The 13,064-nt window shown below is 31.8% G+C and overlaps 1 protein-coding gene across 4 annotated transcripts in view; it reads left to right on the top strand.

The window, feature by feature from the left end:
• Nucleotides 1-13,064, top strand: part of Cmpy (crimpy) — a 553,068-nt gene that overhangs the window by 416,829 nt on the left and 123,175 nt on the right. The window lies entirely within an intron of this gene.

The raw sequence follows: 13,064 nt of genomic DNA, 5'->3' as shown, positions 1-13,064 counted from the left end.
TTACATCGTTCCTAAACACCACAGAAATGAAATTCCCTAGATCCTTTCTTACAAACTGTAAGTCCTCCAAGCCATTAATTTATCTGAAACTTTCCACGTCTCTAGAGTTACTCATCCAGTTCAAAAAAATGAAACATTATAACAACAACAACTCAATAATTCTCAAGATATTTATAATTAAATCTTTATCATAACCTCAACTATAGATTTATTTAAAATAATTACCAAGTACCGTCGCATTTTATTATCAAAACTTTTTCTCAATTATCCTGCGTTAGTCTAGCGATAAATATAGTTAAACTTCGCGCTCAAACAATCCATGTTGCCGCACGCTTGTGCCGGGGAACAGTATAATTGTAAACATTCGTTTATGCCTGTAATTACGCGGGAAATTCGACACGCAAGACGGTCGTCGTTGCGGAAAACGCGGGCGCGCGCAAGGCGGAACTATTTCGATGCTAAATAATTTCGGGACGCCACCCGTACGGCTGGAAGAGTTTTACATAATTGCACACACGCGCTAAAATTTATACCCCCCTAAAATGGTAGGCGGAGCGTGTCGGGGAAGTGAATTAAAGGGAGCAAGTTCGGCGCGTTGCAGTCGCTCGTTCTAATAAAATTTCGCGTCGAGTTGGCTCGTCTTCAGCCTTCGTCCTCAGCCTTCGTCCTCGGTCTCGATAAATTGCCGCTATCCCCGAGAGTCAAAATCTGGTTAGATTGAAAAATTTATCTGATTCATCGTATGCACAGACACTGCAGTCTTTCGTCGATAAAACGAGCAATTTGTCTGCGTCGATTTATTAAATTTTTATATTCGGTATTTGGCAACGTAGGGAAAAATTTTAATGGGAGATTCTGGGGGCAAAAATAAGTCGAAAATGAAGAATAACAATTTGTTGATTGAGGCTTCGTTTAAAAGTTATTAACGTTTAAAGTTGCGTCTGTGAGACGCTGGCGCACGCAGCTGAACGCACGTTGCTTATTTAGAGGCGCAATTGTTAATAACTTTTTAACGAAGCCTCAATCGACAAATTGTTATTCTTCATTTTCGTCTTATTTTGGACTCTACAATCTAACATTCAAACTTTTTTAAAATTCAAAAATTATTAATAAAATTTGTCAACCTAGATGAATTTTTTTCTCGAAAATGCGTAGGATTTTGGGGGTATGTGTCTTCACAAAAAATAATTGTAATTAGTCCCTGCAATCAAAAATAATTTTTCCAAAACGATTTGAAATTTTTTGATTTCGCCGAAAAATTTTCCAGTCAATATGGAATTTTAAATGTGGATAACTTTTTAAAGAAGCCTCAATCGACAAATTGTTATTCTTCATTTTCGTCTTATTTTGGCCTCTACAATCTAACATTCAAACTTTTTTAAAATTCAAAAATTATTAATAAAATTTGTCAACCTGGACGAATTTTTTTCTCATAAATGCGTAGGATTTTGGAGGTATGTGTTTCCACAAAAAATAATTGTGATTAGTCCCTGCAATCAGAAATAATTTTTCCAGAACGATCTGAAATTTTTTGATTTCGCCGAAAAATTTTCCAGTCAATATGGAATTTTAAATGTTAATAACTTTTTAAAGAAGCCTCAATCGACAAATTGTTATTCTTCATTTTCGTCTTATTTTGGTCTCTACAATCTAACATTCAAACTTTTTTAAAATTCAAAAATTATTAATAAAATTTGTCTACCTAGATGAATTTTTTTCTCGAAAATGCGTAGGATTTTGGGGGTATGTGTTTTCACAAAAAATAATTGTAATTAGTCCCTGCAATCAAAAATAATTTTTCCAGAACGATTTGAAATTTTTTGATTTCGCCGAAAAATTTTCCAGTCAATATGGAATTTTAATTGTTAATAACTTTTTAACGAAGCCTCAATTGATAAATTGTTATTCTTCATTTTCGTCTTATTTTGGACTCTACAATCTAACATTCAAACTTTTTTAAAATTCAAAAATTATTAATAAAATTTGTCAACCTAGATGAATTTTTTTCTCGAAAATGCGTAGGATTTTGGAGGTATGTGTTTTCACAAAAAATAATTGTAATTAGTCCCTGCAATAAAAAATAATTTTTCCAGAACGATTTAAAATTTTTTGATTTCGCCGAAAAATTTTCCAGTCAATATGGAATTTTAAATGTTAATAACTTTTTAACGAAGCCTCAATCGACAAATTGTTATTCTTCATTTTCGACTTATTTTTGCCCCCAGAATCTTCCATTCAAACTTTTTTGAAATTCAAAAATTATTAATAAAATTTGTCAACCTAGACGAATTTTTTTCTCGAAAATGCGTAGGATTTTGGGGGTATGTGTTTCCACAAAAAATAATTGTAATTAGTCCCTGCAATAAAAAATAATTTTTCCAGAACGATTTAAAATTTTTTGATTTCGCCGAAAAATTTTCCAGTCAATATGGAATTTTAAATGTTAATAACTTTTTAACGAAGCCTCAATCGACAAATTGTTATTCTTCATTTTCGACTTATTTTTGCCCCCAGAATCTTCCATTCAAACTTTTTTGAAATTCAAAAATTATTAATAAAATTTGTCAACCTAGACGAATTTTTTTCTCGAAAATGCGTAGGATTTTGGGGGTATGTGTTTCCACAAAAAATAATTGTAATTAGTCCCTGCAATCAAAAATAATTTTTCCAGAACGATTTGAAATTTTTTGATTTCGCCGAAAAATTTTCCAGTCAATATGGAATTTTAAATGTTAATAACTTTTTAAAGAAGCCTCAATCGACAAATTGTTATTCTTCATTTTCGTCTTATTTTGGACTCTACAATCTAACATTCAAACTTTTTTAAAATTCAAAAATTATTAATAAAATTTATCAACATAGACGAATTTTTTTCTCGAAAATGCGTAGGATTTTGGGGGTATGTGTTTCCACAAAAAATAATTGTAATTAGTCCCCGTAATCAAAAATAATTTTTCCAAAACGATTTGAAATTTTTTGATTTCGCCGAAAAATTTTCCAGTCAATATGGAATTTTAAATGTTAATAACTTTTTAAAGAAGCCTCAATCGACAATTTGTTATTCTTGATTTTCGTCTTATTTTGGTCTCTACAATCTTCCATTCAATCTTTTTTAAAATTCAAAAATTATTAATAAAATTTGTCAACCTAGACGAATTTGTTTCTCGAAAATGCGTAGGATTTTGGGGGTATGTGTCTTCACAAAAAATAATTGTAGTTAGTCCCCGTAATCAAAAATAATTTTTCCAGAACGATTTGAAATTTTTTGATTTCGTAGCATTGTAGCTTTCATTTTGATTGTAATATGAAGTGACATGCTAAAGAAATTTTTAAAAATACAAAAACAAAGTAACATTACATTGAAATGCATAATAGTTTCAAAAAATAAAAACTCTGTCGATAATGGGAAATTCTAGAGGCCAAAATAAGACGAAAATGAAGAATAACAATTTGTTGATTGAGGCTTTGTTAAAAAGTTATTAACGTTTAAAGTTTCCTGCGTACAGCTGCGTGCGCCAGCGTCTCACATGCGTAACTTTAAACGTTAATAACTTTTTAACGAAGCCTCAATCAACAAATTGTTATTCTTCATTTTTGTCTTATTTTGGCCTCTAGAATCTCTCATTAAAATTTTTCCCAGGAATTGGATAAATATTAAATACAAAAACTGTAATTAATTTTGTATACATCGACGTAGTCACTTTTTAGGGTTGGATATTGAATACAAACTTGGATAACAAAAATTAAATATTAAAATTGTCTCTAATTTTGAGTAAATAAAGCTCTTAGGCCTCTTTTTAGGCCAGGATATTGCATAAAAATTGAATTAGAAATACTGAATTTAAAAATTATCTCTAATTTTGTATAAATAAACCTATTAGCCTTCTTTTTAGAGTTCGATATTAAACACAAATTTCAAATTTCAGTTACGCCTCTAGAACAACTGTACACTGATCGCCAATCTACAGACGCAATTGTTAATAACTTTTTAACGAAGCCTCAATCAACAAATAGTTATTCTTCATTTTCGTCTTATTTTGGCCCCCAGAATCTCCCATTAAAATTTTTCCCTACATTGCCGAACAGCCTATACATTTCTCAATACTTAATTAACAAAAAAACCCAAACCATACAAAATTTTAATGGAAGCTTCTAGAGGCCAAAATAAGTCGAAAATGAAGAATAACAATTTGTTGATTGAGGCTTCGTTAAAAAGTTATTAACGTTTAAAGTTGCGTCTGTGAAGCGCCAGCGCAGCTGAACGCACGTTGCCTATCTACAGACGCAATTGTTAATAACTTTTTAACGAAGCCTCAACCAACAAATAGTTATTCTTCATTTTCGTCTTATTTTGGCCTCCAGAATCTCCTATCAAAATTTTTCCCTACATTGCCGAACACCCTATACATTTCTCAATACCTAATTAACGAGAAAACCCAAACCATACAAAATTTTAATGGAAAATTCTAGAGGCCAAAATAAGACGAAAATCAAGAATAACAATTTCTTGATTGAGGCTTCGTTAAAAAGTTATTAACGTTTAAAGTTTCCTGCGTACAGCTGCGTGCGCCAGCGTCTCACATGCGTAACTTTAAACGTTAATAACTTTTTAACGAAGCCTCAACCAACAAATAGTTATTCTTCATTTTCGTCTTATTTTGGCCCCCAGAATCTCCCATTAAAATTCCAAATTTATTTACATTTTCATAACAAACACACTCCTTTCAAATTTCCAATTTCTAAAAATTCTGCCCAGCTACGCGCTATCTGCAGCCACTTTCCAACCAGTTTCGAAGCTTCCGGTAATCCAAGTCGGACAATGGCGGCGTCCGATTGATATAAATGAACCGACCGTAAATTGAAAAGTCGACGCTTAAAAGGGCCCCGGCGTGTCCGTCTATCGAGCTCCTGCCAGCCGATTTATTTACCCCGTCGGGACGCGTACGTCCTCGAGAGATATCTTCAGCTCGTAAAACTACCGAACGGGAACCTTATCGAGTACGATGATTCGCTTTTTAACGCGGGGGATCCATTAGCGCGAAAGGCGCGGCGGAGGATTGATCTTTATTGTCGAATCGGCGCCGACGGGCAAGCCACGGGTTCCCCGGAATTAACGGACACGCCCCTGTTTCTTCGCGGTGTATTTTCGGGTCAACGTTATCGTCAACCGACGCCATCGACTCGAAATTTAATTCATGCAGGGGAGTGGCGCGAGAATTAAGTGTACGACTCAAAACGTGAGTCGATATAGATCGGAGTGATAAATTTCTGGGTGACGGTGAACACGTTGGAGACGGGCCCATTTTTTGTCTGACGTTTTATAGACGGTGTAAATAGTTTGAAAGTGATTGGTTGATTAGGGGGTTTTGTACGAATTTGACATTTTATTCGTGGATTAGTATTAATGTGAGGAACTGGTGGGGATAGATCGTTGGATAGAGTTTAGTTTTTGATAAAATGGTGGAAAATTGTGGTTCTTTAGGTTTAGGGAGGGCACTATGGGGGCCTTTTGGGCCCCCAAGAATTTTTGAGTATTTTATTATTTGATGGGGAAGATTCTTAAATGAATTTGAATAATAGACAGAATTATTTATTTTGTGAATAAAATGGTGGTCAATTCTGGTCCTCTAGATTCAAGGAAAACAAAATGGTGGCACTTTTCTCTCCTTTAGAAATTAATTATTTATATTATTAGTACGTGAAGAAATTGATAAATAAATTTGAATAACTGCTGGAAATAAATAGTTGGACAGAATTATTTATTTTGTGAATAAAATGGTGGTCAATTCTGGTCCTCTAGATTCAAGGAAAACAAAATGGTGGCATTTTTCTTTCCCTTAGAACTTAATTATTTATGTTATTAGTACGTGAAAAAATTGATAAATAAATTTGAATAACTGTTGAGAATAAATAGTTGGACAGAATTATTTATTTTGTGAATAAAATGGTGGTCAATTCTGGTCCTCTAGATTCAAAGAAAACAAAATGGTGGCATTTTAAGAACATATTAGTGGCATTTTTTTCTCCTTTAGAACTTAATTATTTATATTATTAGTACGTGAAAAAATTGATAAATATTTGAATAACTGTTGAGAATAAATTTTTGGAGATAGTTATTTATTTTTTTAATAAAATGGTGGTTAACTCTGTTCTTCTAGATTTGAGGAAAACAAAATGGTGGCATTTTTCTTCTTCCTTAGAACTTAATCATTTATATTATTAGTACGTGAAAAAATTGATAAATAAATTTGAACAATTATTGCAAATAAATAGTTGGACACAATTATTGCAAATAAATGGTTGAACTCAATTATTTATTTCGTGAATAAAATGGTGGTCAACACTGTTCCTTCTGGTTCAAGAAAAACAAAATGGAGACCTTTTCCACCCTCTTAAAAATTTAATTATTTATACTATTATTAGATGAGAAAGATTAATAAATAAATTTGAATAACTATTGAGAAGATATTTTTTAATAGAGTTGATTATTTTCTGAATAAAATGGTGGCCAATTCAGGTCCTCCAGAGTCAAGAAAAACAAAATGAAGACCATACCTACTCTCCTAAAAATTTAATTATTTATACTATTATTAGATGAGAAAGATTGATAAATAAATTTGAATAACTATTGAGAAAAAATATTTGAATAGAGTTGTTTATTTTGTGAATAAAATGGTGGCCAATTCAGGTCCTCCAGAGTCAAGAAAAACAAAATGAAGACCTTACTAACTCTCCTAAAAATTTAATTATTTATACTACTATTAGATAAGAAAGATTGATAAATAAATTTGAATAACTATTGAGAAGATATTGTTTAATAGAGTTGATTATTTTCTGAATATAATGGTGGCCAATTCAGGTCCTCCAGAGTCAAGAAAAACAAAATGAAGGCCTTACTAACTCTCCTAAAAATTTAATTATTTATACTATTATTAGATGAGAAAGATTGATAAATAAATTTGAATAACTGTTGAGAAAAAATTTTTGAATAGAGTTGTTTATTTTCTGAATAAAATGGTGGCCAATTCTGGTCCTCCAGAGTCAAGAAAAACAAAATGAAGACCTTACTAACTCTCCTAAAAATTTAATTATTTATACTATTATTAGATGAGAAAGATTGATAAATAAATTTGAATAACTATTGAGAAGATATTTTTTAATAGAGTTGATTATTTTCTGAATAAAATGGTGGCCAATTCAGGTCCTCCAGAGTCAAGAAAAACAAAATGAAGGCCTTACTAACTCTCCTAAAAATTTAATTATTTATACTATTATTAGATGAGAAAGATTGATAAATAAATTTGAATAACTGTTGAGAAAATATTTTTTAATAGAGTTATTTATTTTCTGAATAAAATGGTGACAAACTCTATTCTTCCAGATCCAAGAAAAACAAAATAAAGACCTTATCCAGTCCCCTAAAAATTTAATTATTTATACTATTATTAGATGAGAAAGATTGATAAATAAATTTGAATAACTGTTGAGAAAATATTTTTTAATAGAGTTGTTTATTTTCTGAATAAAATGGTGGCCAATTCTGGTCCTCCAGAGTCAAGAAAAACAAAATGGTGACATTTCCCTCTCTTTAGGAACTTAATTATTTATAAAACTACTATATGAGAGGAGCTTGATAAATAAATTTGAACAACCATTGCAAATAAATAGTTGGACAAAATTATTTATTGTTCAACTAAAATGGTGGTCAACTCTGTTCCTCTGGATTCGAGAAAAACAAAATGGGTGTCTTTTCCTTCCCCTAAGAATTTAATTATTTATATTATTAGTTCATGAAAAGATTGATAAATAAATTTAAATAACTGTCGAGAAAATATTTTTGGACAATGTTGTTTATTTGTTGAATAAAATGGTGGCAAACTCTGTTCTTCCACATCCAAGAAATGCAAAATGGAGTCTTTTCCTCCCCCTAAAAAATTTATTATTTATATTACTACTATCTGAAAAAAATTAATAAATAAATTTGAACAACCATTTCATGTAAATAGTTGAACAGAATTATTTATTGTTTAAATAAAATGATGTCAACTCTGTTCCTCTGGATTCAAGAAAAACAAAATGGGTGTCTTTTCCTTCCCCTAAGAATTTAATTATTTCTATTATTAGTTCATGAAAAGATTGATAAATAAATTTAAATAACTGTCGAGAAAAAATTTTTGGACAATGTTGTTTATTTTTTGAGTAAAATGGTGGCAAACTCTGTTCTTCCACATCCAAGAAATGCAAAATGGAGTCTTTTCCTCCCCCTAAAAACTTTAATTATTTATACTACTTCTAGATGGGAGAAACTTGATAAATAAATTTGAACAACCATTGTAAATAAATAGTTGGACAGAATTTTTTATTGTTCAACTAAAATGGTGGCCTTTCCCACCCTCCTAAGAATTCAATTATTTACATTACTACCATATGAAAAAAATTGATAAATAAATTTGAACAACCATTGCAAATAAATAGTTAGGTAGAATTATTTATTATTTAAATAAAATGATGTCAACTCTGTTCCTCTGGATTAAAAAAAAACAAAATGGGTGCCTTTTCCACTCCATAAGAATTTAATTATTTATATTATTACTACCTGAAAAAATCGATAAATAAATTTGAATAACTGTTGCAAATAAACAGTTGAACAGAATTATTTATTGTTAAAAAAAAGATGGTGGCCATTCCCACCCTCCTAAGAATTCAATAATTTACATTACTACTTCAAGAAAAACAAAATGGGTGCCTTTTCCATCCCATAAGAATTTAATTATTTATATTATTACTACCTGAAAAAATCGATAAATAAATTTGAATAACTGTTGCAAATAAATAGAACAAATCAATTGAACAAAATTATTTCTTGTTCAACTAAAATGGTGGCCTTCTCCACCCTCCTAAGAATTCAATAATTTACATTACTACTATACGAAAAAAATTAATAAATAAATTTGAACAACCATTGCAAATAAATAGTTAGAATTATTTATTGCTCAAATGGTGGCCAATTCTGCTAATCCAGACCAAAAGAAAAGTAAAAAAGAACCTTTCTAAACAAATAACGAACAAATTCCAAGCTGCAGAGTCGATTTTTCTCTACGAAATACATTTCACGACTCCCTAATAACATTTCCCCGAAACGAAACAGCAGAAGAGGTCTCGTTAAGGATTTCCTTGGTCGTTTGCTCGTAAACAGCTCCGAAATTTTGCACTCGACGATGAGCAATTTATCGAACGAGACGGGGGCCCCCGCTCCTTCGTCCCGAAGAGCTGGATTTTCCGATAGCTCGATCGCGTTTGGGGAAAGTTGAAAATCTTCCCGCTGGTCAGCACGAAGACATCGTCGTTCACGGGGGGGGTGGAGACGACGGGCGAAAAAACGAGAACAAGGACGCGGATGGGGGGGTGGTTAACGAAGGCCTTTGCTTCGCGGGACAATGGACATTAACGAGAGCAAGTCGATCTCGGTCATTGTACGCTCGTCACGAACCGTTTCCAGATCGACGAATTACCCGTACCATCAACTTCCGCCGGAACTGGCCAACGTTTTTAGGCCTCGAACGCGTAACTGTCTTTACAGACGCAATATGGCGAGGTCGTAAGCTCGAGTGGTTGTCAAAGTTTGTAGGTTTCAGCTCCCGAAACAAGCGAATTGACAGAAATACGGGCAGTTAAGGGCCTTGGACCATAGTCAGGGCCGTACGAAGAAATATTTTATCTATTGTCGCCATTTTTAGAGGTCTCGTAACAGGTAAAGGGCTTACTCGAGTCTTTAATATCTTAATTTACCTGTTTATAATGTATGTATCTGGAAAATGAAAATGACACAGAAAAACAGTAAGACGAACTCGAGAGTTTGGTTTACGACCTCGCTATATTTTGGCCCGGACTATACTTTTTTCTAAAACAAAATAAACGAATCGTCGATTTGATTTGATTTCCAATTTTTGGAATTGTTCGATTAATTTTAATTTGTGAATTCTTATGGGCAATTCTTAGGTAGGAAATTTGTTTGTTCGAGGAAGAGAAAATGTAGTTATATTAGTGGAATATCAGTATGATATTGACACAGGTTCTGGGAAGACTAGAATTTTTTTTTTTTTCAAATTTTTAATTCTCTTTTTTATTGAATTGTAAATTTTATTTTCGTTAATTTGAAAATGGCGAATATTAGGAACTTATAGGACGATGTAATATTTTTTATGGTTTTTTAAAAATTAAAAAAAAAAAAACTATAGAGGGTGTTCAGCCAAAATGGTAAAAATGGTAATTGTAATTTTATTTAATGTAATTTTATTTAATTCCAATACTGGGAAAAAATTTTAATGGGGGATTCTGGAGGTCAAAATAAGATGAAAATGAAGAATACCAATTTGTTGATGGAGGCTTCGTTAAAAAGTTATTAATGTTTAAAGTTCCGACCGTATTGAATTTTTTTCTCGGAAGTGCGTAGGATTTCGGGGGTATGTCTATTCACCAAAAATTATTGTAATTGACCCCTGTAACTAAATATAATTTTTCCAAAACGGTTTGAAATTTTTTTTCTCCCGTTTGAAAAATTTCACACTTTCTCGAATTTTTTTCTAAAAAATGGGCAGGATTTCGGGGGTATGTCTATTCACCAAAAATTATTGTAATTGACCCCTGTAATTGAAAATAATTTTTCCAGAACGATTTGAAATTTTTTAATTTTCAGGGGAATCATTCATTCATGATCAGACATTGTATTGTCGGTAATGAATTTTTTTCTAAAAAATGGGCAGGATTTCGGGGGTATGTCTGTTCACCAAAAATTATTGTAATTGACCCCTGTAACTAAATATAATTTTTCCAAAACGGTTTGAAATTTTTTTTCCCCCGTTTGAAAAATTTCACACTTTCTCGAATTTTTTTCTAAAAAATGGGCAGGATTTCGGGGGTATGTCTGTTCACCAAAAATTATTGTAATTGCCCGCTGCAACTGCAAATAATTTTTTTAGAATGATTTGAAATTTTTTAATTTCGCCGAAAAATTTAGGCAGCTACCCCCTATCGATTTTCCTTAATAATTCGTTTTTGATTTTTAGTATTTTTGTTTAACGCCCTATAGAAAAGTTGTCTAATACTTTTTTGTAGGTACTCCTGAGCTCTACTTCAGAAAAAAGTTTCATTCAAATATATTCACTATTGTAGGAGTTATGGCTGTTTGAAAATTGAACCATTTTTATGGGGTTTTTCGAATTTTGCGGTATCAAACCTCAACTTTTTGAATATTTTTGCAATTTGCACATATTCTCCACCAAAATACGCGTAGTTTGCTTTTTTAAACGTCAAAATCCTTCAATCCGTTCAGAAGTTATGACATTTTAAAGATTCGCATGAAATTTCAAGGAAGCATTTCTGGCCTCACATTAGATTTTCAGTAAAGAATTTTTTTCTCGAAAATGCGTAGGATTTCGAGGGTATGTCTATTCCTAAAAAATGCTTGTAATTGACTCCCGTAATTAACTATAATTTTTTTAGAACGATTTGGAATTTTTTAATTTTGTCGAAAAATTTGTCAACCTTCCTGAATTTTTTTCTCGAAAGTGGATAGGATTTCGGGGGTATGTCTATTCATCAAAAATGATTGTAATTTACCCCTACAGCTAACAATATTTTTTTCAGAACGATTTGAAATTTTTTTTTTCATCGAAAAATTTAGGCACCTACCCCCCCCCTGTCGATTTTTCTGAAAAATTCGTTTTTTATTTTTAGTATTTTTGTTTAACGCCCTACAGAAAAGTTGTCTAATACTTTTTTATAGGTACCCCTGAGCTCTACTTCAGAAAAAAGTTTCACTGCAATATATTCACTATTGCAGGAGTTATGGCTGTTTGAAAATTGGACCATTTTTATGGGGTTTTTCTAATTTTGCGGTGTCATGCATCAATTTTTCGAATATTTTTGCAATTTATACATATTCTCCATCAAAATACGCGTAGTTTTCTTTTTTAAACATTAAAATCCTTCAATCCGTTCAGAAGTTATGACATTTTAAAGATTCGCATGAAATTTTGGGGGACCATTTCTGGCCTCACATTATATTTTCGGTAAAGAATTTTTTTCTCGAAACTGAGTGGGATTTCGGGGGTATGTCTATTGACCAAAAATGCTTGCAATTGGTCCCTGCAACTAAAAATAATTTTTCCAAGACGATTCGAAAGTCTTCTTTTTTACCCAAAACTTTCAGCACTTGCTCGAATTTTTTTCTCGAAAGTGGATAGAATTTCAGAGGTATGTGTAATGACCAAAAATAATTGTAATTGACCCCCACAACCGAAAATAATTTTTTCAGAACAATTTGGAACACATGAAATTTCAGGGGAATCATTCATTCATGATCAGACATTATATTTTCAGTAATGAATTTTTTTCTCGAAAATGCGTACGATTTCGAGGGTACGTCTATTCACCAAAAATGCTTGTAATTCACCCCCGCAACCGAAAATAATTTTTTCAGAACGATTCGAAATTTTTTAATTTAATTTTTTAATAACTTTTTAACAAAGCCTCAGTCAAGAAATTGATATTCTTGATTGTCGAACACCCTGTATGCATACAAAACACGAAGCTCCAGTTTCGAGCAAGAGAAAATATAACTATATTAGTGAAATATCAATATCAGTCACAAATGACTCCGCCACAGTGAGCAAAGTTCAAAACTTCAAAGAATTAAGAAAATAGAATAAACCATCTACCATAGAGAAAAAATATTCCTCTTTTTGAAACTTGCAATATGAACTCGAGAATTCCACATTTATTTACATTCTAATAACAAACACATCAGTTTCAAATTTCAAATTTCATATTTGTTTCCCCCTAAATTACACATTTTCTCTTAATTTCCAAATATCTTACATCAAGAATCCATAAAACTCTATAATATTTTTCATGGTTTCTTAAAAATAAAAAGACATTTCCTCGCGAAGCACAGCAATAATAATTCCCTCGAAAACGTAGCCCCATATCGACAAAATATTTATATTCTATAGTCTCGACTGTTCCTGCGAGGAAAATCGCCACCTTTTCGATCGTGCCCTGTA

The sequence above is a fragment of the Colletes latitarsis genome, chromosome 12 (assembly GCF_051014445.1).
Source record: "Colletes latitarsis isolate SP2378_abdomen chromosome 12, iyColLati1, whole genome shotgun sequence".
In the NCBI taxonomy this organism is placed as follows: Eukaryota; Metazoa; Arthropoda; class Insecta; order Hymenoptera; family Colletidae; genus Colletes; species Colletes latitarsis.
This window is presented reverse-complemented; position numbering and strand designations above follow the sequence as displayed.